The sequence below is a fragment of the Schistocerca piceifrons genome, chromosome 5 (assembly GCF_021461385.2).
Source record: "Schistocerca piceifrons isolate TAMUIC-IGC-003096 chromosome 5, iqSchPice1.1, whole genome shotgun sequence".
NCBI classification, from domain to species: Eukaryota; Metazoa; Arthropoda; class Insecta; order Orthoptera; family Acrididae; genus Schistocerca; species Schistocerca piceifrons.
In genome coordinates, this window is record NC_060142.1 from 414,399,598 (window position 1) to 414,426,536 (window position 26,939).

A 26,939-nucleotide genomic window follows, 5' to 3' on the forward strand; every position below is an offset into this window, starting at 1 on the left:
AACACACACACCCATGCCCGAGGGAGGACTCGAACCTCCGCCGGGACCAGCCGCGCAGTCCATGACTGCAGCACCCCAGACCGCTCGGCTAATCCCGTGCGGCTCCAGCGTTCGAGGAGGAGGAGGAGACTAGTGTTTAACGTCCCGTCGACAACGAGGTCGTTAGAGACGGAGCGCAAGCTCGGGGGAGAGAAGGATGGGGAAGGAAATCGGCCGTGCCCTTTCAAAGGAACCATCCCGGCATTTGCCTGAAGCGATTTAGGGAAATCACGGAAAACCTAAATCAGGATGGCCGGAGACGGGATTGAACCGTCGTCCTCCCGATCCAGTGTGCTAACCACTACGCCACCTCGTCCAGCGTTCGAAAAGTACTGCGAACAACAGTGAAATGGTATCCGTACAAACTTCACATTATTGATCAAATTTTGCCACGTGACGCAGACATTTGAGTAGACTTTGCTCTCACGTTTCTTGCAAGGATGCAGATGACATGTGCCTTGGAACATTGTGTGAAGATTCGTTATTTCTTTTCCGCATGTCTTTACAAATGTTTCCACAAAGTTTCATTGTCCTATGATCACTCGTTTCTCGTGTGGGCCCTCTCAAGTTACGAATGTTTAATTACGACCGCCCTGTATATAAAGAAAAACTTTATATGTGTGTGGTGTTTGTTCTTTCGGACATACACATACAATTACGGTGATCACAAGCCAAGTATCGTTTCTGTGCGGATGCACACATACGCTCGAATTCATGCGGGAGTCGGCCTTGCCACAAGTATTGAGATTAATGGGCAGGGGGCACTACTTTCATAGTGTGTGGATTAAGTTGAGATGAGGGTCTGCTGGAGGGCGTGCTTGGGATAAGACCGCGCAGCCCCACTAATTCCTATGTCCTCGCTGACTTTGGGGTCGCCGGCACGGTAGCTCAGCGTGTTCCGTCAGAGGGTTAGCTCCCTCTGAGTTCATAGATCAACAACGAACTTAAACTGATGTCTTACGACGTCCGCCCCTAGCAGATGCAACGAACAAAATGAGATATTTAAAAAAAAAAAGGTGGTTAGAGCGACTACCTAGTAAGCAAGAGATCCCGGGTTCGAATCCAGGTCGGGCACATATTTTTCAACTTTCCCCGTTGATTTATATCAACGTCCCGTACGCAGCTGATGTTTGTAATTCATCGAAATTTCAAAAAAACTTTCCTGCTTCACAGTGATTTTTCGATGCGACTATGTCGTGAGTCGTGAGACTGAATTACAAACACGGTGATTGCTTTTAAAAGTATTCTGGTTATCGATAGCAAATTCGAGACAAAAATATGAGGCCACCATGCCACGTTTTCGACGGACTCGCGTGAATTGGCTGCCTTAGCAACAGGGAGACCCGTTCTCGCACGCTATATCGGTCCTACTCCGGTGTCAGTGCTTCATACTTCTGTGTGGAAGAGGACGAATGGCCCGGGAAGAGTGCCAGCAGAGACGAAGGGGAAACACGTGTGCGACAGTTCGCCACGTGTGTACGATTCTCAGCCGCAATCGTTATGTGCATACAGCAGTGCAGAAAGTTCAAAAGACGTGTCCCTCCTACATCCTCCTCAGTTTGTAACGCGGCGCGGTAAAGCACTTACTGAAAGTTGTGGCTGCCGTTCCGAAGTGTTTGCGAACGTCAGCGGTCAAACAGGATTTCTAAACTCGTATCCAGCGTTACGTCTGGTAACAAGCCGGGTGCTGATACATGTGCCTTTCCATCAATGGAACTTTGCAAAATGGGGATCACGGAATTCAGGATGTTACTTTGTCAACATCAAGCTTCATAATGAGCGAGATGGAGCAATGGTTAGATCACTGGATCCATTTTCATCATGGACTGGGTTTAAATCCCGCCTAGAAATTAAAATTTCTGTTTTCAGTAGTTTTCCTAAGTAACTTCACGTTAATGCCTGAGTTTTTCCTTAGATAAGTGGATAGCTTATTTTATTCCCCACGTTTATTCAATAGAACTCTATTTTTTTTTCTTTGCTTGCTTCCGAGCGTTATCTGTAAAAGTTTTTCCAGGTCTATTCTCTTCTACGGATGGAAACAAACACTTTTAATATCAGTAAGTGTAACAGTGGAATGTGAGAAAACTATTTTTTAAAATATTTCTCTTTTGTCGTTACCAAGCGAGATGCCTCAGTGGTAAGACACTGGATTAGTATTCTGGAGGGCGGTGGTTCAAATCCCACTCCAGCCATCCAGATTTAAATTTACGGTGATTTCACCATGTCGTTTACAGTGAATGCTGGGATCGTGTCTTTGAAAGGGAATGGCCGATTTACTTATCCTTCATTCCCCAATGAGAGCTTGTGCTCCTCCTGCGGTAGTGGTAAGTTCCTATGGGACCAAACTACTGAGGTCATCGGTCCGTAGGCTTACACACTACTTAATCCAACTTAAACTGACTTGCGCTAAGGACAATACGCACATCCATGTCCGATGTAGGACTCGAACCTCCGACGCGGGGAGCCGCGCAAACTGTGGCAAGGCGCCTCCTGTAATGACCTTTTTGTCGGTGGGGTGTTCAGTAATAGTAATCCTTCTTTCCTTCCTTCTTAAAGAAAAGCACCCTTCAATCGTGATTTTATTTCGAACCGTGGTGGCTGATCTTCAGTTAGTTTCACAGTCTACATCAATTTTTTTCCGATTTAGGTTAAATCTGGTCCTGATACATTACAAAGTGGCACATTGTGAATATAAATTTATAAAAGTAACACAGATCGAAAAATAACTTACTGTTTTCAGTAGTGGATAAGTGGTTTTGAAGTACAGCATGGGTAATTATATTTATGTACATTCATACACTTTCCACTCTATAGTACATTTTTGAACAGAAGTTACAACAAGTCTAAGAATGTCATGTGTTAAGATGCTGCATTTCTACAATTACACAGGTATTGTTATTTCAAAGAAGATAAAAAGCCATTACATTATTAATTATAAAAGAAATATTTGTGAATGTGTCAATTGTGGCTGTATGATGTCTAATGTGGCTGTATGCTATCAAAAGGTCGCACTGTTGAATCCGTGTTTCTTTAGGGAAAAAAACTTTTAAAATTGCTAAAAAAACTGTCACTGGTAAAATCCGTTTGTTCATTCAACATGGTTTCAGGAGATTTTTCTTTGTGCAACATTATTTGTAATCACACGAAGAAAATCTCCTGAAAACATGCTGAATGAACGAACGGAGTTTAGTAGCCACTGTTTTTTCAGTAATTTTGTAAGTACCGTTTTTCCTAAAGATACAAACATTTAATAACGCAACCACTTGATAGCATGCAGCCCCATTTGACATATTCACAAATATTTGTTTTATAAACATTATCTCTGTATAATTAACAATGAAATAGCTTTGTATCTTCTTTGAAATAATAATACCTGTGTAATTGTAGAACTGCAGCATAGTTCGATCTGAAATTCTTTGGCTTGTTGTAACTTGTGTTTACAAATGTATTGTTGAGTGGGAAGTGTGTATATCTACCATAAATACGTTTATTCATACCGTGCTTCAGAACCGTGAATCCACTAATTACATCTACATCTACGTGATTACTCTGCTACTCACAATAAAGTGCCTGGCAGAAGGTTCAATGAATCACCTTCAAGCTCTCTCTCTACCGATCCATTCTCTAACGGCACGCGGGAAAAACGAGCACTTAAATTTTTCTGCGCGAGCCCAGATTTCTCTTATTTTACCGTGATGATCATTTCTCCCTATGTAGATGGGTGCCAACAGAATGTTTTCGCAATCGGAGGAGAAAACTGGTGATTGAAATGTCATGAGGAGATCCCGTCGCAACGAAAAACGCCTTTGCTTTAATGATTGCCGCTCCAATTCACGTATCATGTCTGTGACACTATCTCCCCTATTTCGCGATAATACAAAACGAGCTGCCCTTCTTTGTACTTCTTCGATGTCATCCGTCAGTCCCATCTGATGCGGATCCCACTCCGCACAGCAGTACTCCAGAATAGGGTGGGCAGGCGTGGAGTAAGCAGTCTCTTTAGTAGACCTGTTGCACCTTCTAAGTGTTCTGCCAATGAATCGCAGACTTTGGTTTGCTCTACCCATAATATTATCTATGTGATCGTTCCAATTTAGATTATTTGTACTTGTAATCCCTAAGTATTTAGCTGAATTTACAGCCTTCAGATTTGTGTGACTTATCGCGTAATAGAAATTTAGCTGATTTCTTTTAGTACTCATGTGAATAACTTCACACTTTTCTCTATTCAAGGTCAATTGCCACTTTTCGCACCATACAGATATCTTATCTAAATCATTTTGCAAGTCGTTTTGATCACCTGATGACTTTACAAGACGGTTAATGACAGCATCATCTGCAAACAATCTAAGGCGGCTACTCAGATTGTCTCCTATGTCATTAATATAGATCAGGAACAATAGAGGGCCTATAACACTTCCTGGGGCACGCCGGATATTACTTTTGTTTTACTCGATGACTTTCCGTCTATTACTACGAACTGTGACCTTTCTGACAGGAAATCACGAATCCAGTCACACAACTGAGGCGATACTCCGTAGGCACGGAGTTTGGTTAGAAGTTGTGAGCAACGGTGTCGAAAGCCTTCTGGAAATATGGAATCAATTTGACATCCAATGTCGATAGCACTTATTACTTCATGAGTATAAAGAGCTAGTTGTGTTTCACAAGAACGATATTTTCTGAATCCGTGCTGACTATGTGTCAATAAATCGTTTTCTTCTAGGTACTTCACAATGTTCGAATACAGTATATGTTCCAAAACCCTACTGCAAATCGACTTTAGTGATATAGGCCTGTAATTCAGCGGATTACTCCTACTTCCCTTTTTGGGTATTGATGTGACTTGAGCAATTTTCCAGTCTTTAGGTACGGATCTTTCTGTAAGTGAGTGGTTGTATGTAACTGCTAAATATGGAGCTATTTTATCAGAATACTCTGAGAGGAACCTGACTGGTATACAATCTGAACCGGAGGCCTTGCCTCTTTAAGCGATTTAAGCTGCTTTGTTACACCAAGGATATCTACTTCTATGTTTCTCAATTTGGCAGTTGTTCTTGATTGGAGTTCAGGAATATTTATTCGTCTTCTTTGGTGAAGGAGTTTCGGAAAACCGTGTTTAATAACTCTGCTTTGTTGGCACTGTCATCAGTGACTTCACCGTTGTTATCGCGCAGTGAAGGTAAAAAAAAAAAAAAAAAAAAAAAAAATGGTTCAAATGGCTCTGAGTACTATGGGACTTAACATCTGAGGTCATCAGTCCCCTAGAACTTAGAACTACTTAAACCTAACTAACCTAAGGACATCACACACATCCATGCCCGAGGCAGGATTCGAACCTGCGACCGTAGCAGTCGCGCGGTTCCGGACTGCAACGCCTAGAACCGCGTGGCCACCGCGGACGGCAGTGAAGGTATTGATTGAGTCTTGCCACTGGTGTGCTTTATGTATGACCAGAATCTCTTTGGGTTTTCTGCCAAATTTCGAGACAGAATTTCATTGTGGAAATTATTAAAAGCATCTCGCATTGAAGTATGCGCTATATTTCGAATTCTGCAAAACTTTGCCAATCTTGGGGATTTTGCGTTCTTTTAAATTTGGCTTGCTTTTTTCGTTGCTTCTGCTATAACGGTCTGACCCGTTTTGTGTACCGTGGGGGATCACTACCATCACTTATTAATTTATGTGGTATATATCTCTCAACTGCTGTCGATACTATCTCTCTGAAAACATTCCACAACTTTACTACACTTACATGATCAGATCGGAAGGAGTGAAGACTGTCTCTGAAAAAGGCGTTAAGAGCATTTTTGTCAGCTTTTTTAAATAGATATACTTTGCGTTTATTTTTGATGGTTGTAGGTTTTACAGTATTCAAACTCCCTTGTGGTCGCTAATCCACGTATTCGTCACAATACTCACTATTTGTCCAGGATTATTTGTTGCTAAAAGGTCAAGTATACTTTCGCAACCATTTACGCTTCGAGTGGGCTCATGAACTAATTGTTCAAAATAATTTTCTGAGAAAGCATTCAGTACAATTTCGCATGGCGTTTTATGCCTGCGCCGGCTTTAAACGTATAGTTTTTCTAGCATATCGAGGGTATATTGAAGTCACCACCGACTGTAATTGTATGAGCAGGGTACCTATTTGAAATGAGACTCAAGTTTTCTTTGAACTGTTCAGCAACTATATCTTCTGCGTCGGGGGATCGGTAAAACGATCCAATTAGTAGTTTAGTCAGATTGTCAGGTATAACCTCTACCCATACTATTTCATACGAACTATTTACTTCGATTTCGCTACAAGGCAAACTACCTCTGACAGCAATAAATACTCCACCACCAACTGTATTTAATCTACTCTTTCTGAACACTGTTAGGTCGTTTGAAAAAATTTCGGCGGACCTTATTTCCGGCTTTAGCCAGCTCTCTGTACCTACAACTATTTGAGCTTCAGTGCTTTCTATTAGGACTTCGAGCTCTGGTTCTTTCCCAACACAGCTACGACAATTTACAACTACAATACTAATCGTTTCTACAACTACCTTACTGTGTTTTACCTTCCCACTTTTAGATGGACGCCCCCTTCTGTGGTTCCCTGAGACCCTCTAACCTAAAAAAACGCCCAGTCCCTTCCACACAGCCCCCGCTACCCGTGTAGCCGCCTACTGAGTGTAGTGGACTCCTGACCTATTAAGCGGAACCCGGAAACCCACCACCCGATGGTACAAGTCAAGGAGTCTGCAGCCTACACGGTCGCAGAACCAAAAAATGTTCAAATGTGTGTGAAACCTTATGGGACTTAACTGGTAAGGTCATCAGTCCCTAAGCTTACACACTACTTAACCTAAATTATCCTAAGGACAAATACACACACACACACACACACACACACACACACACACACACACACATGCCTGAGGGAGGATTCGAACCTCGCAGAACCGCCCGAGCCTCTGATCCAGACCCTCCACTCGGCTCTGCACCAAAGGACCACAGTCGGTTCTATCGACGATGCTGCACATGGTGAGCTCCGCCTTGATCTCGGAAGCAAGACTGGCAGTCTTTAACATTTCCGCTAGCCGCCCGAAACCGGGCAGAATCTGCTCCGATCCAAAGCGACACAAGTCATTGATACCGACATGAGCCACCACCTGCAGTTGGCTGCACCCTGTACTCTTCATGGCATCCGGAAGCACCCTTTCCACATCCGGAATGACTCCCCCCGGAATGCAGACTGAGTGCACACTGCCTTCCTTCCCCTCCTTGGCAGCCATGTTCCTAAGGGGCCCCATTACGCGCCTAACGTTGGCGCTCCCAGCTATCAGCAAACCCACCCTCTGTGAATGCCCAGACTTTGCGGGTCGAGAAGTTTCCTCTGGAACAGGGTGGACGACTGCATCCAGCTCAGAGACATCGTCAGACACAGATAACGCCCGAAACCTGTTTGTCAAACGAACCAGGGAGGCCCTATCATCGGCCCCGCAGAAAGTTTTTCGCTGCCTGCCAGACTTTGGAATGATCTCCCACTCGACCTCAGGGGGCAGTACCCGGGGCGGCCACAGCAGTGGACCGATCGGAGGACACGTGGGACGTGCTCGACGTCCCTCGCATCACCGCGTTTGATCCCCCACAGTCACGCTCCTTGGCAGCAGCCTCAAACTGTGTGACGGAAGCCAATTCAGCCTGGAGCTGCGAGCAAAGGATGCCCAACTCAGCTCGCATCTGTACACAACAAGCACAGTACCTATATATTACTGCAGTTGCTCCTGTTTTAAGCTCATAAAAATATGCAACAAACGAACAGTGTACTCGCCTTATTAGCAGTGGGAAATCGAAGTGCTGTCTCACTGACGGTGTAACTGACACTGAGCTGTTCTAACCAAACAAACAAAAGCCTGTACGACACGAGGGTCGATACAACAGTCGATAGCAACAGCGGTACTGTACACTACATTGTTATTGAAATAAAAGATTGTGCCTAGTAAGCACTTGAACACGCAAGAAATTACAAAAATAAACTAGTAACTACGCAGATAACCGAAAATAAGTCGCTCCTGTTTGAAGCTCGTAAAAATATGTAACAAGCGAACGCCTTATTAGTAGCAGGAACTAGCGGTGCGCTCTCGCTACGGTCTAATCGACACTGAGCTGTTCTAACCAAACAAACGAAAGCCTGTACGATACGAGGGTCGATACAACGGTAAATAGCAACGGCGGTACTGTACACTACACTGTTATTGAAATAAAAGGTTGTGCCTAGTAAGCACTCGAATACGCAAGAAATTACAAAAATAAACTAGTGACTACACAAATAACTGAAAGTAAGTCTCTCCTGTTTGAAGCTTGTAAAAATATAGGACTATGTGTTCCCTTGAGAATAGTGCAAAAGCAATTGATAGCCATAAATTGAAGAATAGGAGATGGCATCTCTTCTGTTATCTTCGAGGCTTTCAGCATAGTGATTTATTGAAATGAAGGAAAATGATCACTAGAACGATCAGAGGCAGCAATGTAATTAAGTCATGACTAGTAGCATCCTTCGGGTTCTTTATCCATTAATAGGATGAACAGTGAATGGAGACACGTTCAAGTGTCTGTGCATCAGTTATAGTTGCTCGTGCTGTCATCAAATTTGTTCTTTGTGTATCCAGTTACAACAACTTGGGATTCTAGACAGGATGCTACTTTTAGTATTGCTGGCGTACATAAGAACGGCTCCTTAGAAGGACTCCCTCTCTTCTTCTCTAACTTAAGTTTACATTATCCTATCCGTAAGGGCCGCGCCCATTCTTTGCAGTTTAGGAACTCTTTTCCTTACCAACGTTTTTTACACACCATCATTTATACGTCGTAGGAAACACAAAATTTAAATTTATGACAAACACAATAGGAATGTCAAAGCACCAACAACTTTAAGAGGCGTATGGCCATCAAAAGGTGGTCAAAAATGAATAAATAGACATAAAACGTAAGAATTGCAGGATTTACTGTTACAGCTAGCTTGATGAGCATACCAACTGTTCCTCCCCATCACTTTGTTTAAGAAGCAGGTGCTGATACACAAAGCTAAATTAAACATATTTCACAACTACGGCATTATCGAACAAAATAGGGCGGGTGTCCTCACCACAACAAGAATGCACGTTCCGACAAAATGTTGTGTGTCAATGTATGGATATGGTTTAAGAAACATTGCTAACTGCTGGGTACCGTCACCGTTAAAGGATGCATGATAAAATGCTAGGTACCCAATCCAGAGGCGCGTTGACAGCATTATCCCTGCCTTCAGTGACTGGGAGAGAAGTCCCGCCAACAGCCAGATAGTAGAATTTACCGACCAAAGTTTGTTATCTGTCGCTTCCGGCCATTCGTCCACCCGGGGCCAAGATGCTATGCCTCAACAAAGCGATTAAACTGTATGTAGGGGGACTGCGAAGCAAGTCATTTCGTGGCCGCTGCAATTAGCCTTGGCTGCTGCAGCCACAAGTTCGTTATCCTAATTTCCCATTTTCCGCGATACCAAAGAGAATCCAACATCCTTTCCCAGACTCTTCGTGAATTTCTGGATATAATAGACTAGTTTTTTTGATGGTTCCACATGTGAAATACCTAAGTTCACCGTGATTTCTGAGTAGTTAACAAATTTCGTAGCTAGAATATGTACCATCTTCCCCAGTTCCCGTAAGATCAGATGACGCTCCGAATCATAGACGGTGACACAAGCGGGGTAAACAGCAGAACAGAAAAGTGTGTGGCCCTACTTGAACCCATCAGAGTATTCTGACACTGAAGTTACTCTTCGAGAAGAAGCAGCCTTTCTAGTGAAAGTGATATTAAGTTTTAAAAGAGAGCAGATATTATGACAATGTGAGGAAAGTGTAAATAGAAAAGAGAGAGAGCACTGCACTGCACTACACTGACGCATAGATATTGATCATAACCACAAAGGACGACATGAACTCCATGTCAGAAGCTAGAGCACGAGGTGGACCCTCTAACAATACTACCACTTACAAAGTAGGTTAGAAAACAGATTAATAATGTTGCTCACGCAGCATATGTTCGCTTTATCGGGCAACAACAGAGTTATTGACTGTGAATGGTATTGTCAGAATGGAAATAATGAACTCACTGTAAAAAAGTCATTAATTTTGGCACTTATCTTGAATGGATTCCCACGTAGATTTCGATGAAGTTGTTATGGCTCATCTTGTTGATTCTAGGGTGATTCCACTTTGACTGCTAGAAGGTCAAGATCTGTATTTTAGCAATATTTGAAGACCTAACAAATGCGTTTTTCAGGAAATTCTTAATGATCAAACAATTCCAGATCAGAACAATGGTATGGTAGAAATAATTTTTGACTTTGTGTTCGCGATCCACATTTTTATTAAACTTCTTGTAAATTCACATATACTTTTTCTTAATTGTCACATCGTCAAGAAAACAGTTTTGTATCAATCTTCATATATTTAATTTCCACACAAGACTTGACTGTTCTTTTACAAAGCGAAATAACAACTTAACTTCTGCAAAGTGAAACAAAGACTGCTCTGTGCGCATTCGCGCCAAAACGGTTACAAGTAAATCAAAGATTATGACAGTCTCACAGAAATGAATACACACAAGAATCATATCACTGTAATGTATCGATACATCGGAGTACCTATACATTAATAAAACCAAATGTGAATATTGACACAAAAATATGTCTGTTACTTCGCAGAAAAGTAGTACTATATAACTGGTATCGAGAACTGGGATTGGGTCCGCAGCTCGTGGACGTGCGGTAGCGTTGTCGCTTCCCGCGTCCGGGTTCCCGGGTTCGATTCCCGGCGGGGTCAGGGATTTTCTCTGCCTCGTGATGACTGGCTGTTGTGTGATGTCCTTAGGTTAGTTAGGTTAAAGTAGTTCTAAGTTCTAGGGGACTGATGACCATATATGTTAAGTCCCATAGTGCTCAGAGCCATTTGAACTGGGATTGGAGTGCCATAATGGTCACGTAAATAAAGAACCATTACAACCCATATGTATGAACTCCGGCTGCATCTTCTGGCGAGCGTCCTGATCACACACTCGTATAGTAGACTGCACTAAAATGTGTCTACAGCTCTGATCTCCCTACGCCTCTGGCACTGGAATGAGGCAACTCTTCCACAAAGTTTTCGATATATCGGAAAACAGAAGATAGGTTCGCCCCGTTAGGAAACGGGCAAATAAGAATGCGACGATGTGACAGGACAGCTCTCAAGCTTACAAATACGTTCCAACTGCACGCATCAAAAGGACACCGATAAGCAAAAATCCAAAAAGGAGCTTCCTATTCGGCACGCGCTTGTTAAAGCAGAAAAATAGTTGTGGACCTTCTTATGATAGGCATACGTGCCACGCGATCAGAAGAAATATTGTGTAATAAAAAAAATTAAGACTATATGGAACGTCACGCCCACTAATTTTTTACTACCACTTCTCCATTCGGGGGAGATCAGGGTGACCATGAGACTAGATTACTCATTCCTGTAGATTAAAAAGTACTCGTAGTTTGTAATTTATATGAATGTACTGTACGGAACGAAACAAAAATCTTTTATATAAAACTTGTGAAAAAGTGATCTGATTCACAAATTCTTACTGCAGAAAGCCTGAAAAATTCACATATCTTCAGCGGTAAGTTTTTTTCCTTCTACGCGTTGAACTTTTCTTTCACCGCAAGTATTGCGGAAATGGGAAGAGCTATTGGTGTGCGGTTTTCACAGAATGGATAGGCAGTGAGGCGATCTTACTGTTAGCCAATCAACGGACTGTAACAATACTTATAAAGTATATTTTTTCAGCAAACATACACTTTTTAAATTGAAAAATGGCTATTGACATCAACAGACTAAAAGCAGGGTAAATTGGAATGCCAGTAGTGTCTGTTGCTGGATTCTAGTGCGATTGGCTTACGAGATATCGTATTTTGAAAGGTTCCCACACTGACAATTGTTTGTAGCATTCAGCCTGCGTGGTTGCGGGGTACGATGTTGTGTTTGCTTACAGTGTACTTGGGTGTTCCTTGTCAGCCATTGTGCGACAATCCAAGCAGTAGGTCGTGAGTGGACCACGGGATTTACCAATGCAGAAAAAGCCGGCATGCTCAAGGTGTACGGAGAGTGTGAGAAGAACGCAGTTTGTTCTTGTACGGTGTATGCGACACGATAACCCAGCAGAACCATCTCGGCAATTATTTATCATCCTCTTCAACCAGTTACAAGGAAATAATAGTGTAACACCTAGACAACGTAACATAACGAAATAAGTGAGGAAAGAAGAGGGGAAATTAATGTTCTTTCTGCTGTTGCAGTTGATCCGCAAGTTAGCTCCCAAACAATCGCACGAGAAAGTGGCATGAGTCATACAAGTGTTCTATGCATTCATCAACATAGGTTCCGTCTCTACCACATCTCTCTTCATCAAGAGTAGCATGAAAACGATTATGAAAATCGTACATGGGTATCAAGACAGGATACTCCATATGTGTTATGTATCTTATTTAGTTCAAAAATGGTTCAAATGGCTCTGAGCTCTATGGGACTTAACTTCTGAGGTCACCAGTCCCCTAGAACTTAGAACTACTTGAACCTAACTAACCTAAGGACATCACACACATCCATGCCCGAGGCAGGATTCGAACCTGCGACCGTAGCAGTCGCGCGGTCCTAGACTGTAGCGCCTAGCACCGCTCGGCCACCACGGCCGGCTCTTGTTTAGTGATTAAGCTACATGTACCAGTCAGAGCCAGCTAAACACCCGAAATATGCGCTATTGGTCTGTTGACAGTCCCCGTTGGCTTCTTCAGATGGAACATCAGCCTCCATGGAGTGTAAAGGTGTGGTGTGGGATGGCAAACCATCAGGTCATACGCATGTTTTTCGTAGGCGGAAGATTGAACGCGCTCAGGTATTGCAGCCTCCTAACAGGCCACCTTCCACGAATGCCAGAAGACGTTCCTTCGTACACTATGAGGAATTTGTGGTACTAATATTATGGCTGATCAGCAAATAGTGCCCGAAGTACTACAACATGTCTTCACGAATTGTCTCCAAATCGTCGGATGCGACACAGGGAACCTGTATCTTGGCTGGCCCGTTCCCCGGATTTGACGTGTGTAGACACTTTTCTGTGAGAAAAGCTGAAAGGTGCTATCTACAAGGACGAACCAACTGCACCCGATGATACGGAACGACGTATTACTGCAGCCTGCTCGGACATCTCCGCTGAAATGCTAGCAGGTGTTTAGCAGTCGTACCACACCAGACAGGGAACGTGTATTGCCGCTGCCGGTGGTTACTTTGAATACAACCGGTGATGGTCAGTTGTCTCGTTACTGGTCAGCATCCAAATAACTAGTGTATGCACTTTTGTTGTTGTTTAGTGTGTGCTACCACAGGTATTGTACAAGTGTCAGGGTGAGAACTTTTGAAAAGACGATATCTCGTAAACGACTTGCACTAGAATCCTGCAACAAACACCACTGAAATTGAAATTTTCTCTGCTTTTAGTTTGTTAATGTCAATACGCATTGTTGCACTTAAAAGAGTAAGTCTGCACAAAAAACAGACTTTCTAAGTATTATTACAATCTGTTAATTGGCTAAAAATACGAGCCCATGACTACCAATCCATTCTGTCAAAACAGCCCATCAATAGCACTTTCGCTTTCCGCAATATTTGCGGTGCAAGTTTTAGGTGATTCACCAAACAAGTTCGTAAAGGTAGTTAATGCATACGTATACATGACGAATAATGGAAGTAATAGTTCCATGAATGTAAATAGTGAGTACCACGGGAAAGTTGCGTCACGAGTTAGAGGCGGTGTAAGGGAACGACTTCAGATGGAAGGTACTCTTCAATGAGTAAATAGATTCGGTTAATGACTGTGACGAAACAGCAACTCTGTTCATTAATTCGTATTATTTACGTTCAAACTGAGACTCCGTGCATTACATTTTAATGATCAAAATAATTTTCCACGCTTCAGTCAAGTCGTACAGCTGGCTTTGAAATCCAGCTAGTAATTCTTGAGCCATCCTTCCCTGCCGCCCCCCTCCCCTTCCTTATTCCTTAAGAAAGTCCTCTTCCTTTCCTACAGAAGAGGCCCTATCAATGTTTTAGAATCTTGTTTCATACTGAATCTCTGATAGTGGCGTAAGACCTGACTGTATATATCCCTGTCCCAGGTTATCTTTTCTAGGATACCAGCTTGCAGATCTTTTATGCGAATTGTAACCGTCTTGCTTATGTTTTCTTTGGAATTATGTAATTATAGACACACTTAGTCAGCCGATCGTTTTCTGATCTGAACATGTGCCACACGTATCGGTTTTCTCTTTCTAATTAATGATACTCTTGAGTCTATCATTTAGTATGAAACACTACCTCTGAATCGAGCCTTTCCACCAACACATCGTTTGCCCAAATTTTTTCTGAATTTTATCAATTGGCTTTGAGGCCCCACTGTGCTCACAGTCAAAGTATATATCGATTGAGTTTGATAATCGTACTGTAGTTCAACCTACTACAAGATTAAAAGCGTATGCCAGATTTCCCCTCGAATCCAGAACCTTGCCGTTCGGGATCAATGCTGTAGCCAACTGAGTTATCTAGGCACAACTCACGATGAGTCCTTCAGTAGTGCATTACGTCTCTCTTGTCACACAAACTCATTGGCAACAATTAATCTGTGAGGCCGGGTCGGGAATCGTGCATGGATAGCTGAGCAGACAAGAGTACTGTCTGCGAAAGGCATAGTACCGGGTTCGAGTCTCAGGCTGGCACACAGCGACAAAGTTTCGAAACAGCAAACCCTTCGCTGCAGAGTGCAATATCTATTCCGAACTGTAGTTTCGATGTAACTTGGCTCCAGTGCTGTCTTCTTGCTGTAAAATGTTTGCGTCAGATTATGTTTATAAACACTCGATGATCAGGGGTAAATGAACATTAACAGTTTCATGATCTTCCGAATCTTTTTGATTTTTATATGATTTAACAACAGAAACACCAACTGCATTCTGTCTCAATATGTTACAATTACACCTTTCTTCTTATCCTCTTTATTGTTAAACATTATGGCTCATTTAAATGTGTTTCATGTGACATTATAATATGGATCTTAGGGTTTCGTGTTTTTTCCACGAAATAAATATTTCTTTCTATTTCAACGTAATTATACCGGGCGATATATTTAAATTAATATAGGTAAAATTCTAGTCAATCGCGGGGCAGTCAGTGTCCCTAATATTTATGAAAGACATAATTAGGTAAGTGATAAATCTCTGAAAGGAGAACAAGCTACTAGTATTATCTCCATCACCAACAATAATTAAGTGCGAGTCATTTGCCATCTTCTAAGCTCTTTGAAGCCATCTGTCTTGTCACCCCTATTAGAAATAGTGATTTCTAGAAAATGGAAGGGAACACTGAATATACCTCCAAAGTTACTTAATTCAAACTTTTAATATATACATAATATGTATTTATCTCCCTTTTCGCACCATTGCGAATTTGGATAAGTTGAATGTCTGATTGTTTGCAATGCGCTGTACGTATTTCAATAGTCCAACAAATATACATGTGAAAAGAAAGACGAATTAGCTCAAGTGTCCATTACTGAATCAGTTCATAGACTTGCTTTACTTTTCAAAGCTTAATGAGCAGTCAATGTTTGACAAGTCACCTGAGCTTTGAAAATATATTCAAAATACAAAAAAAAAAAAAAACAGAAAAACAAAGGATGATGACAGATTTCTTTACGCAAGTGATACATATTTGGATGTTATTATGATATTTATTAATTTTGGACAATTTTACTATCACGTTTTCCTTCTTTTTCTTAAATTTTGTTATAAAGAGCCGTATTGTGCCGTGAAAATCTTTATCGCTGAGGGAACCACAGCTGAACTTCTGAAAGTGAGGCGAGAATAATTTCCTCATCCCAGCAACTTTCGGCTATCAAGTGCATACATTTACAGTTGGAGAGAGTTCCCTGCGTTAGCGCAAGACAGAGGCACGGGCAGTATTGCTGGTAGTGGTTCCGAACAGTAATAACATTTAACGTTGAATTCCTTCTTATTTAACAAGTGTTTTCAGTGTTTTCTCGTCATAGATAATGCGACAACATTTTTCATTTATAGGACAGTATAGATTGTTGCCAGTGTTTCTTAGTCATTTTGACTCTAACAAACTGACATAATACAGCCAAAGGGCCTATTAGCCGACAATAGATACTAGTATTGTTACAGTTCGATGAAAACATTGTGTACAAAAGCCGCAGAAGCACTCAAGAAGATGATCACACACACAAATATCTAATTTGCTTCAACTCCCTGAAATGATTGAGCATTCTCTCTGCATTCCAATAGACTAAAACAGATCCTTTTATCATACCTGTTTTCACCAAAATTTTGCTCATTGTGGTGTTTCTGTGATGCTGGATGAGCTCACCAGTGACTAATGTGTTTCCATTGTTTGTGACCGAGGACCATCTGCATGAATGTTGCGTATACTGGATATTCTGACGTCGTCAGAACACTGTACTTCCATTCCCTGTGCCAGGTTTGTAGAGGAATTCAGTTACTTAACGTTGTCGTAGTAGGATTTCATCGCGAGTATCGATGGGAGAGGCTTACCTGAAACAAACGGAAACAAAAGTTAAGTATACGTTAATTAGTGAAAAGCAAACTTACAACATTTCATATTCCTTGTGCATATCACTAACGAACTACAGCGGTCTGTGCGATTTACAATTCTACCGATTTTTGTTTTACTAAGAGCAACAAAGAATAAAAAAAGTTGACAACAGAATTAGTTACTACTGCTTAGAAAAAACGCACAAAACGGCAAAGCAAATGAAGTTGACGCAATGGCACGTTTACAAAAGAGTCAGAAAAATAGTGCGTGTGAAGGCATGACATTTCCAGCTTATGCTCTTCTGGAAATAAAAATCAGCTGTGTCAGCCTCAATGCTCGATGACAGTTATATGATGAAAGCATTCCTACTAACGTCTTAGGAAATGTTCGCTGCTACCGTAAGACGTCAGTCTACAGATAGTGCTGAATACACGAAAACTGTGGAAGAGGAGGTAAAGCTATATAAAGACATGACAAGTGCAATAACCCACTTGTAGATGACAGATGACAGAAGGCAGCACTGGCAGTGGAGGGTATATAAAGCCCGTCGGGGGCACGCGGGCGCCTTCGACCGCCTGTGGCACAACGGCCTCATACGCAAACTCGGCGACGCGGGGTTCCCCGACGGGCTCGTACGCCTCATACACTCAGATCTCACGGACAGGGGTTTCAACGCCGACGTGCAGGGCAAACATCAACACGACGTGGTATATAGGCTGCAGTACCCCAAGGAAGCATCCTAGGACACATACTGTTTAACCTCTACATTAATGACCTTCCAGCTACACGCAAGACGATGGTGGCAATCTACGCGGATGACACTGCCATCCTCGCCCAAGACTGGAAACCGTCTAACATTAACTCACGACTACAGACTGCACTCGGAGCGGCAGAGCCTTGGTTGGTGAAATGACGTGTTAAAGTAAACGTTGACAAGTGCGAAGCCGTTCTGTTCACTAGGAGACCGAAACTACTGCGCAAGCATCAACACTGCAACCCAATAACACTACGTGCACGCCCAATACGTTTCCGCGAGAAGGTCAGATACTTCGGTGTCTGGCTGTACCGGAAACTACTCTGGGGGGACCACATTCAACACGTGAACAACAAAGCAAACACGAGGCTCAAACCACTCTATCCTCTGCTTAACAGGCGTAGCACACTGAATAGAAGGGTGTCCAGGTCCATTACACCACACTTATTAGACCTCTGATGACGTATGCTGCTCCCGTCTGGGGATACGCTGCGCCCACACGCCTGCGCCGACTGCAGCCCATACAGAACAAAGTACTCAGAATCATAAGCAATGCTCCGCGTTACACACGCACCGCGGATCTTCACGGGGAATATCAGCTAGATACCATCTTACAGGTATTCCAAAAACTCTCCACACGACTGTACAGAAACACGAGACACTCGCGTAACACGTTTATTCTTTCTCTGGGGAACTACGACCACAACCATAAATGGAAACATAATAGACCAAAGACATTATTAGTAAGGAACTCAACATCTATGTCCCATAGCACGCTAACACAACAGTACTGGTGGGCCCCTGCAACACAGCTACTACAGGCAACCCCAGAAGCTCGACCCGCCGAAAAACAGGCAATCTCAGGGAAGCCGTACTCTACACAACATGCAAACCAGCCACACACACCCCCTGCATTGTGAGCTGATCTACGGCCGATCGCCCACTAGTGTATGACTATCTTGGACGTAGCCGCTGCAGCAGGCCCAGGAGAATTCACAGGAGCCCAGCTGCAGCGCCCGGAGTGACCCAGCTACAACGAGCACCGCAGCGACAAAGGTAACGATGCACGATACCTCGTACTAACGTAACCTCACTTTGCATGCACTGTCGCAGCTAGCAAGCCGCTACTACCCGTCCTACTGTCGCAGAGGTTTTTTTCCCTTGGCGCTTGTCTTGGCACCTTTTTCCCCCCTCTGCCCACACAAACCTCTATCATTCGATCGCTTTCGTCCACTTTGTGTCGCCTGATGGACCATGTCAACGAGTAATCCTACCCAGACGGACGGACAACATCACAACCCGCATCCTGTCACTCCTGATCCGAAAACTAACATGTTATACATACGGAGGTGACAGTAGAACTTTTGGTTTGGTCACCACGTCGGTGTGGGCGTGGAATTACCCCATCCTATATTTAAAAAAACGTGGGAAACAATGCATTCGTTGTCGTAATGTCGTAATGCAAAAACGGAGCGCTTTATCTGATGTCCAAAAGGTCATGATCATTGGTTTTCGAGCCAAGGGTGGAAGCATTTTCGAAACGACTAAGTTTGTAATCTGACGAATGCTGCCGCAGTTAAAGTATACCGTGGATGGCAAAATGGGGCTATACAAGATCAGCGCCAAGGCAATTGTAGTACGTCACGGGCCACAGATGAACGGCTGCGGATAGGTGTACGGGAGAAAAGACGTGCAAACCAGATGAAGGCGCTATCAACAGTGTCTCCTCATCGACTGTTTAACGAACGTTGTTGCGTATGGGCCTCCGCAGCAAGCGCATAGTTCATACACCCGTGCTCACTTTTGTCCATCCACGACGAAGGCTGCAGTTTGCACGCCAGTACCGTAACTGGAGGTGCACTTAGTGGCTACAGGTGGCCTCTTCAGACGAATCACTTTTTATTATCCGTTGGAGAGATGGCCGTTGGCGTGTACAGCCTGAAACATCTGAAAGCAAACGCCTTGCAACAACCGTCGGAATGACTCAGGCCGGATGGCATTCCCTGGGTGATCTCGTCATTCTGGAAGGCACAATGGATTAATGGAAGTTTCCATCCAGCCTCGGGGAATAAGTCCACACTCACATGCAGTTTGTTTCTCCTACACACGATAACATCTACCAGTAGGACAAAACAACGTTTCACGCAGCTCGCAGTGTACCACGCGTGGTTGGAAGAGCACCAGGATGAATTTACCATACTCCTCTGACCACCAAAATCCTAGGATATAAAATCAGTTGAGAATATGTGGGACCACCTCAATCGGGCTTCAACCGAGAAACCTGGCGCACCTTGCCACGGCACTGGAGTCGGCATGGCTCCAAGTCCCTATCGGTACCTTGTAGAACCTCAGTGACACTCTTCCTGCACATTTCGCAGCGATCCGCACTCCAAAAGATTGTTACTCAGGCTTCTGACAAGTGGTCACATTAATGTGATTGTGACAGTGTATTTTTGTGCTACCACCAGAGAAACAAGATATCCCAGAGTAGAGAAGTATAAGAAAACGAATTTCTGACCTGAACAAGTGTCGAAGAAGGCGCACGTCTATGTACACTCTTCAGACAGCTGATTCTTTGAACATCATACGCCACCATGATTATTACAGAGGAAGTGGCAAAAAGTACTGAGGAGGCAATGAACGCGATTACGGCCGTCGGCTGCTGACGTTTATATGGTGCATTCGCCTCCGTACAGTGCTGGTAATATTGGGCTCTTGACGCCTCACTTTCAAATCGGCGGCGATCTGATTCCATGCAGACAATCCATCGCCCCATGCGCCTCTGCGGAGGCGACGTTAAGTCAGTTCGTTAAACACTAGTGGTCGTCCTGTACTGACCGTTCAGGCGTGTGAAAACTTTGTCTCTGCGAGACAGTAGATCCAATTACATGCTGTCGACCGCCAAAATCCGAGTTCTTAAGTAATCTCCCATGCGTGTTAGACCGATCATCTCAGCACCCCATGATCACCAAGCATCTGCCTTTGACATATACGTAGCTCAGATAAATTGTGTCTATACTAGCGCCACCCTCGCATCTAGCAGCAACATTCGGGTGCTATATACAACACGTAAGAGCCGCCCTGTTGAAGTTTGGCTGATCAGTTTAAATCCAAAAGCTTCCAGGGATCTATGAACCGTTTCAGATTGTAGAAGACTGGCTGAATGTGACAATAACACTGAAGGATACAGTAACCTAATGTTTAATTTTTAGCATTTTAAACAATCTTTCATCGCAAAACAGTTTTATTTTGCAACCGGTTTCCATCCATGGGTCAACGGAAGCCTCCGATTCCACCCGTTTGCTTTGAGCCATGACGTAAGGGTGTTGTGGTGTATGACGTCATTACAACGCGGAGTTTATGAGTTGGTTGTGTTTGTAGATGTCGTCTTGTTGTATTTTTTGTGTATTTATGGCGTATTGAATGTGTGTTAATTTACGTAGGGATGGCTTTTGAATTTTTGATGTGTTGTGGTTTTGGTTTTGTTTTTCGTAGTTACAGGTGGTAGTTTTTTCGTATCAATAGTTATGGTTGACCTACATAGGTCAAGGGAAGTGTCTGATTCCTGTACATTTCGTGATTTTTTTCTTCGTCATTTTTATGTTTTGGGATCGTGGTGTCTTTTTTTACTGTTATATTTAGCTTGTCCCCTCCCTAAAACCCAGAATGTTATTGTCTTATTTGTATGTATTTTCGTGTTTGTTATCGTATGTATGTAGTGACATCTTAGGCGCCATATTGGAGACGCTTAGAATAGCCATTTCCGCCATATTGATGACGTTATTGGCTCAACTACTACATAGAAAATCTTTTAGATATGACAGCTATTGATATCTAATGTGAATAAGTAGTAACTAATTTGTGACAGAGAAGTACGAGGGGGTGTTCAATAAGTAGGGTAAAAAATTTTTTCTCCGCCAATGTCAATTCAAAAAATGCGGAATTTTTTGTGGTACATCGGAAATATTCCCGTTTCATAAAGTTACGATGGGTGGCGGCGCACCAAGTTGCCTTCAAAATGCCGTCTATAACGGAAGGGTGTTCCAAGCTGAGAGCTGTCATTGAGTTTCACTTGACGGAAAACCACAGCGTCACAGATTATCATAGGCGCTAGCAGAATGTTTACGGAAACCTGGCACTGAAAAAAAGCACCTTGAGTCGCTGGACGAGGCGTGTCACCATCCCAACAAGGTCGCGCAAAGCTGTCATTCCCTCGGGTCGGCCGGTCGCGCACAGCTGTGACACCTGCAATGTCGGAACGTGTGGACACATTCATTCAAGATGATCGATGGATCACCATCAAACACTTCGTTGCTCAAATGGGACCCTTTGTTGGTAGTGCTGACGCACTCGTCCATCAGTTGGGGTACTACAAAGTTTTTGACCGCTGAGTTCCTCGCCGCCTAACACAAGACCATAAAGAGCAACGAAGGGCCATCTGTGAGGGAAGGCTGATAGAGACAATTTTTTGTCGAAAATCGTTACAAGCGATGAAACTTTGGTTCATCACTTCGAACTGGAAACAAAACGGCAATCCATGGAGTGGTGGCACACCATCTCTCCTCCAAAGAAAATTTCAAAGCCGCACCTTCAGCCGGTAAAATCTTCTATGACTCTGAAGGGGTTATTCTATTTTGTGTCCTCCCTCATAGCGTAACGATCAGCTCTGAAGTGTATTGTGCTACCCTCAGGAAAGTGAAGAAACGAATTCAGCGTGTTCGTCGCCACAAAAATGCAAACGAACTTTTTCTTCGCGACAACTTAAGGTTTCACCCAATTATGCGCTTCCGAGAGGAGCTCACAAAACTTCATTGGACTGCCCGGATCTCGCACCTTCCGTCTACCATCTGTCTGGCCCAATGAAAGATGAACTCTGCGGGAAGCAGTACGTGTATGATGGGGAGGTTGTTGGTGCATCAAGACATTGGTTTCGACGTCGACCAGTAGAGCGGTACCATGCGGGCGCACAGGCCTACCCAGTGTCGTGGCGTAAGGTCGTCGCGTTATTTTGAAAAATGGGATTTTATAGCCAAAAGTGAGGAGAATAATATGGTCTATTGAAATCCTGGATAAAACTAACCTGCTTTCATCAAAATAAGTGTTGCATTATTTATTGTATTTATTGATCATCCCTCGTAGCATTCTAACTTTATCAGCCTTAGTAGGATTTACAAAAAATGTTACATATGGGTCGTGCACATTACTTTACACACACACACACACACACACACACACACACACACACACACACACACACACACACACAAAGAGAGAGAGAGAGAGAGATTAGTAGAAAACGTGGAAGTAATCCCAAATGGATAAAGCCAGTATTTTGAAATATGTGTTTGCTGAATAAGCGAAAAAGAGCTTACTAGCAACTGCACACATGTTTTAACTGTTCCTTTCCCGGCTCCTGTGCCTGACATTTCTTGTCTTTCAGCCCGTTGTACTGGTACTCGTAACAGCCAGTACTGAGCTGAGTAATTCAGGGACATTTATCATAAATGGAATAGAAAAAAAAACCACAAACAGTTATGTGAATTACCTTCTTACGAATATTACATGTTTCCACACACCCGACAGCGGTAATAGAATAGAAAAAAATACAGAATTTGTCTGTAAACTGTATCACAAAGAGCTATTGTCGAACAAAGCAAACAGCCATAACATAACTGGGTCTTTGTGAAAATACAAGCGCCCGCTATTAGTTCTTCAAACATACTGTCAAGTGATGAATTGCTCTTCTCTGAGATACCGTCTCTAGAGCGGTTTTGCTTAGCGGGGTAAAAATAATCCAATTACGTTAGTTCTCTCGTAGCTTTTGGTGGAGCACAATTGCGTCATAAGGTTGACACCTTAAACTGCAAGACAATTGTTGACACTTGTCTCCGGCAGACTGCATAATCACCAAATGCGCCATTCGAAATTACTCATCTAGATGAGTGACAGGCATTTTTACCACTCATGTTCCGTTTTTTTTACGGTTTTCGAAATACAGGATCAGATACGGTATGTTACTGGGAATCAACACAAACAAGCGGAAAGTTTTTCCCGCTACTGGTTGGAATAGGTAATTACCTAGTAACCACAGCGTATGGCATTACATTAGCTAACACACAGTGGGCAGCTATTTAACTTTTGTTCCAGGAACAAATGTCCCCTACTGCTGTTGATGGAATTTCGCACATGAATGATAGAGAATAAACGGGTTGCCCAATGTAATATCCATGGCGGGCTGTGCGTCTGAAACGCACAGCATTTCTTTGAGTTGATGTTTGATGAGAAACTAATTGCCCATTCTCTGCACAATACGTGTGGGAGGTCCTAAAGTATAGTTACCATTTGACGGAAAATAGACTGAATGAGATGAGGCTTCTAAAACTGGATTAATTCATTGTGCGAGGGAGTATCAGCGGTCAGCACTTTGTTCTCTGAGCATATGAATCACTATTTACGTTAACTCCTCCTGTCTGTAATGTATTGTAAATTGCAACGTAGGTCGACGTATAAATCGTAAATACAGCCCTTATTGTAGCAGTGTGATCAATAAAATAAAAAAATTAGAAAAACCGGTCGAGTCTTTTGTGAAAGGTTTTGTCTAAAAGTAAGAATAAAACTGATTAGAGGAACATTTGCCGAACTTCATTTGTTGTACGTGATTTCGAACATCATTCAAAGGCACGTCAAATGTTTCTCCAATCTATTTTATTTCTTACTCTTCGGAGAAAAATTTCACACAACATTTGACCGACTTTTCAATTTTTTAATTTTTTTATTTTCAATGTTTTTCAGAAAGCATGAACTTATCGATACCTCATTTGCTTTCCTAGGGTCTTCTGTTCTCGAAATGTGCTGAATTAGGACTTGATGTGAAGGAAACCACTTTGACAGATACGCAACACATTAATGTAGCTTTTTATGCGCAAAGTAGCTAGGTCCTGAATACATGAACTTTTACACACTTCACTTATGCATTTAGCACCAGTGTGCGAAAAATATTTAAATTGTCCCTCAAGTAGGTAAGTATTCCGTAATTGCTGTGATTACTTTGAAGCAATTACATTTTTTTTCAGAACTAGACCTCGCGCTGGTCATTTTGATATCCCATGGGTTCATTTCAAATTCAATCAAATATTATCACTCAAATTACTAATTTTTTCTTAAGTACACTGTTTACTTTCATCCAATTAAATCCTTTTTTGCAAAACTGGACCTCATGCTGGCCAATTTGAGACCTCATTTGCCCATTTTCCACTCTTGTTTGGTTATGAAAATTCTGACAAAGACTCATTCTGCAATTTATCGAGAGTCTTGTTTTCGCTCTCTCAAACATTTGACCAAAAATTGGGGACTGTTATAGTCTTCGAGTCTATTTGTGATAAGATGTCCATGGAAATACGAACCGCATTCATAAGAACTGAAATCATAGCCTTGTCCTGTTGAATCACAAACCAGCCCTTCCCTCCACCTAGAGGAACGGGCTTTTCCGTAATGCAATGCTGTGGTGCATAAATTTAATCTGCCACCAAAAGCAACCAGTCGTCAACGAGCAAAGCAATAAGAACGATGTTTAACGTAGCTCCACTGTAAATGTAGTGAATAGATGACATACCCGGAATGTGTGATTGTTTTCGATCTCCTGTTTATACTGCTCTAGTATCCGAGCTTTTTTCTGAAGAATGGATTATAAAGCCTTAATGTAATAATAACTCTTTCTAGCATCTCACGGGGTTCATTTCAATTTTCACGAACGTGTCCTTACTTTTTGTAAAAGCATTAATTATTCTTCATCAGAGTACCCCGCAAGTGATGCACTGCTGAAAGCTCTGGATCTTCCGTCTGGAGGAATAAGGTTCGTATCTCCATCCGTGCACTGAAATTTGGGTTTACCGTGGTTCCCATAAAGTGGTTAGATGAATACGAGGATGGTGCCTTTGAAAAGAATGTTGTCGATTTCCATGTTTACCCATGTTCTTTTCGAGCTTGTTCTCCGTCATTGAAACCCTAATCTCCTTCCTTCTTTTACTCTGAAGCGCCAAAGAAACTGATATAGGCATACGTATTCAAATACAGAGTTATGTAAACAGGCATCATCCCATGCTGTGGTTGGCAATGTCTATATACTCGTAAGTGTCTGGCCTAGTTATTAGATGCCAGGTTATGAAGCTCTAAGTGACTTTGAACGTGGTATTATAGTTGGCGCACGAGCGATGGGACACAGCATCGCCGAGGTAGAGATGAAAAGGGAATTTTCCCATACGACTATTTCACGATTGTACCGTGAACATCAGGAATCCGGTAAAACATCAAATCTGCGACATCGGTGCAGCTGGAAGAAAAACCTGCAAGAACGGGACCAACGACGACTAAAGAGAATCGTTCAACGTGACGGAAATGCAACCCTTCCGCAAGTTGCTACAGATTTCAATGTTAGGCCACCAGCAAGTGTCAGTGTGCGAACCATTCAACGAAATATTATCCATATAGGCTTTCGGAGTCGAACGCCCACTCCTGTACCCTTGTTGACTGCACGGCGCAAAGCTTTACGCTTCGCCCGGCCCCGTCAACACCGACATTGGACTGTTGATGGCAATAAACATGTTGCCTGGTCGGACGAGTCTCGTTTCAAATTGTATCAAGCGCATGGACGTGTACGGGTATGGAGACAACTTCATGAATCCATGGATCCTGCATGTCAGAGGGTGACTGTTGAAGGTGGTGGAGGCTCTGCAATGGCGGGGGACGTGTTCAGTTGGAGTAATTTGGGACCCCTGATGCGTCTAGATACGACCCTGACAGATAACGTGTACGTAAGGATCCTGTCTGATCACCTGCATCAATTCATGTCGATTGTGCATTCCGACGGACTTAGATAACTCCGGCAGGACAATGCGACACTCCACACCCCCAGAATTGCTTCAGAGCGGCTCCACGAACGCTCTTCTGATTTAAACACTTCCACTGGCCACCGAACTCCCCAGACATGAACATTATTGAGCATATGTGGGATGCCTTGCAACGTGCTGTTCGCAAGAGGTCTCCACCCCTCGTACTCTTACGGATTTCTGGACAGCCCTGCAGTATTAATAGTGTCGATTTCCTCCAGCACTACTTCAGACATTAGTCGGGTCCATGCCAAGTCCTGTTGCGGTACTTCTGCGTGCTCACGGGGGCCCTACACGATTTTAGGCAGGTGTAACCGTTTCTTTGGCTCTTCAGTGTAGTTTATCGTAACGGAGCCTGTGGTAATCATTCGTTCAAGTCCAGAGTCTATCTAGAAGAGGGAAATCCTGCCGCGTCATTCAGCGGGGTGCGTATTTCTTTCCTCGTGAAGGCAGCAGAGCAGTGGTTGCATCACTTACAAACTAGGAGCAGCTGCATGCAGTACGACTCTGCCGAACGGAGGTCAGCCGACCGCACATAAGAAACCGCCGCTGGGAAGTAATCTAAGCGGAAATAACCGCAGAATGAGA

At 43.0% G+C, this 26,939-nt stretch overlaps 1 protein-coding gene across 1 annotated transcript in view; it reads right to left on the reverse strand.

Moving 5' to 3' along the window:
* LOC124799042 (C-Maf-inducing protein-like) overlaps window positions 1-26,939 on the reverse strand; it is a 939,973-nt gene that overhangs the window by 591,876 nt on the left and 321,158 nt on the right. The window lies entirely within an intron of this gene.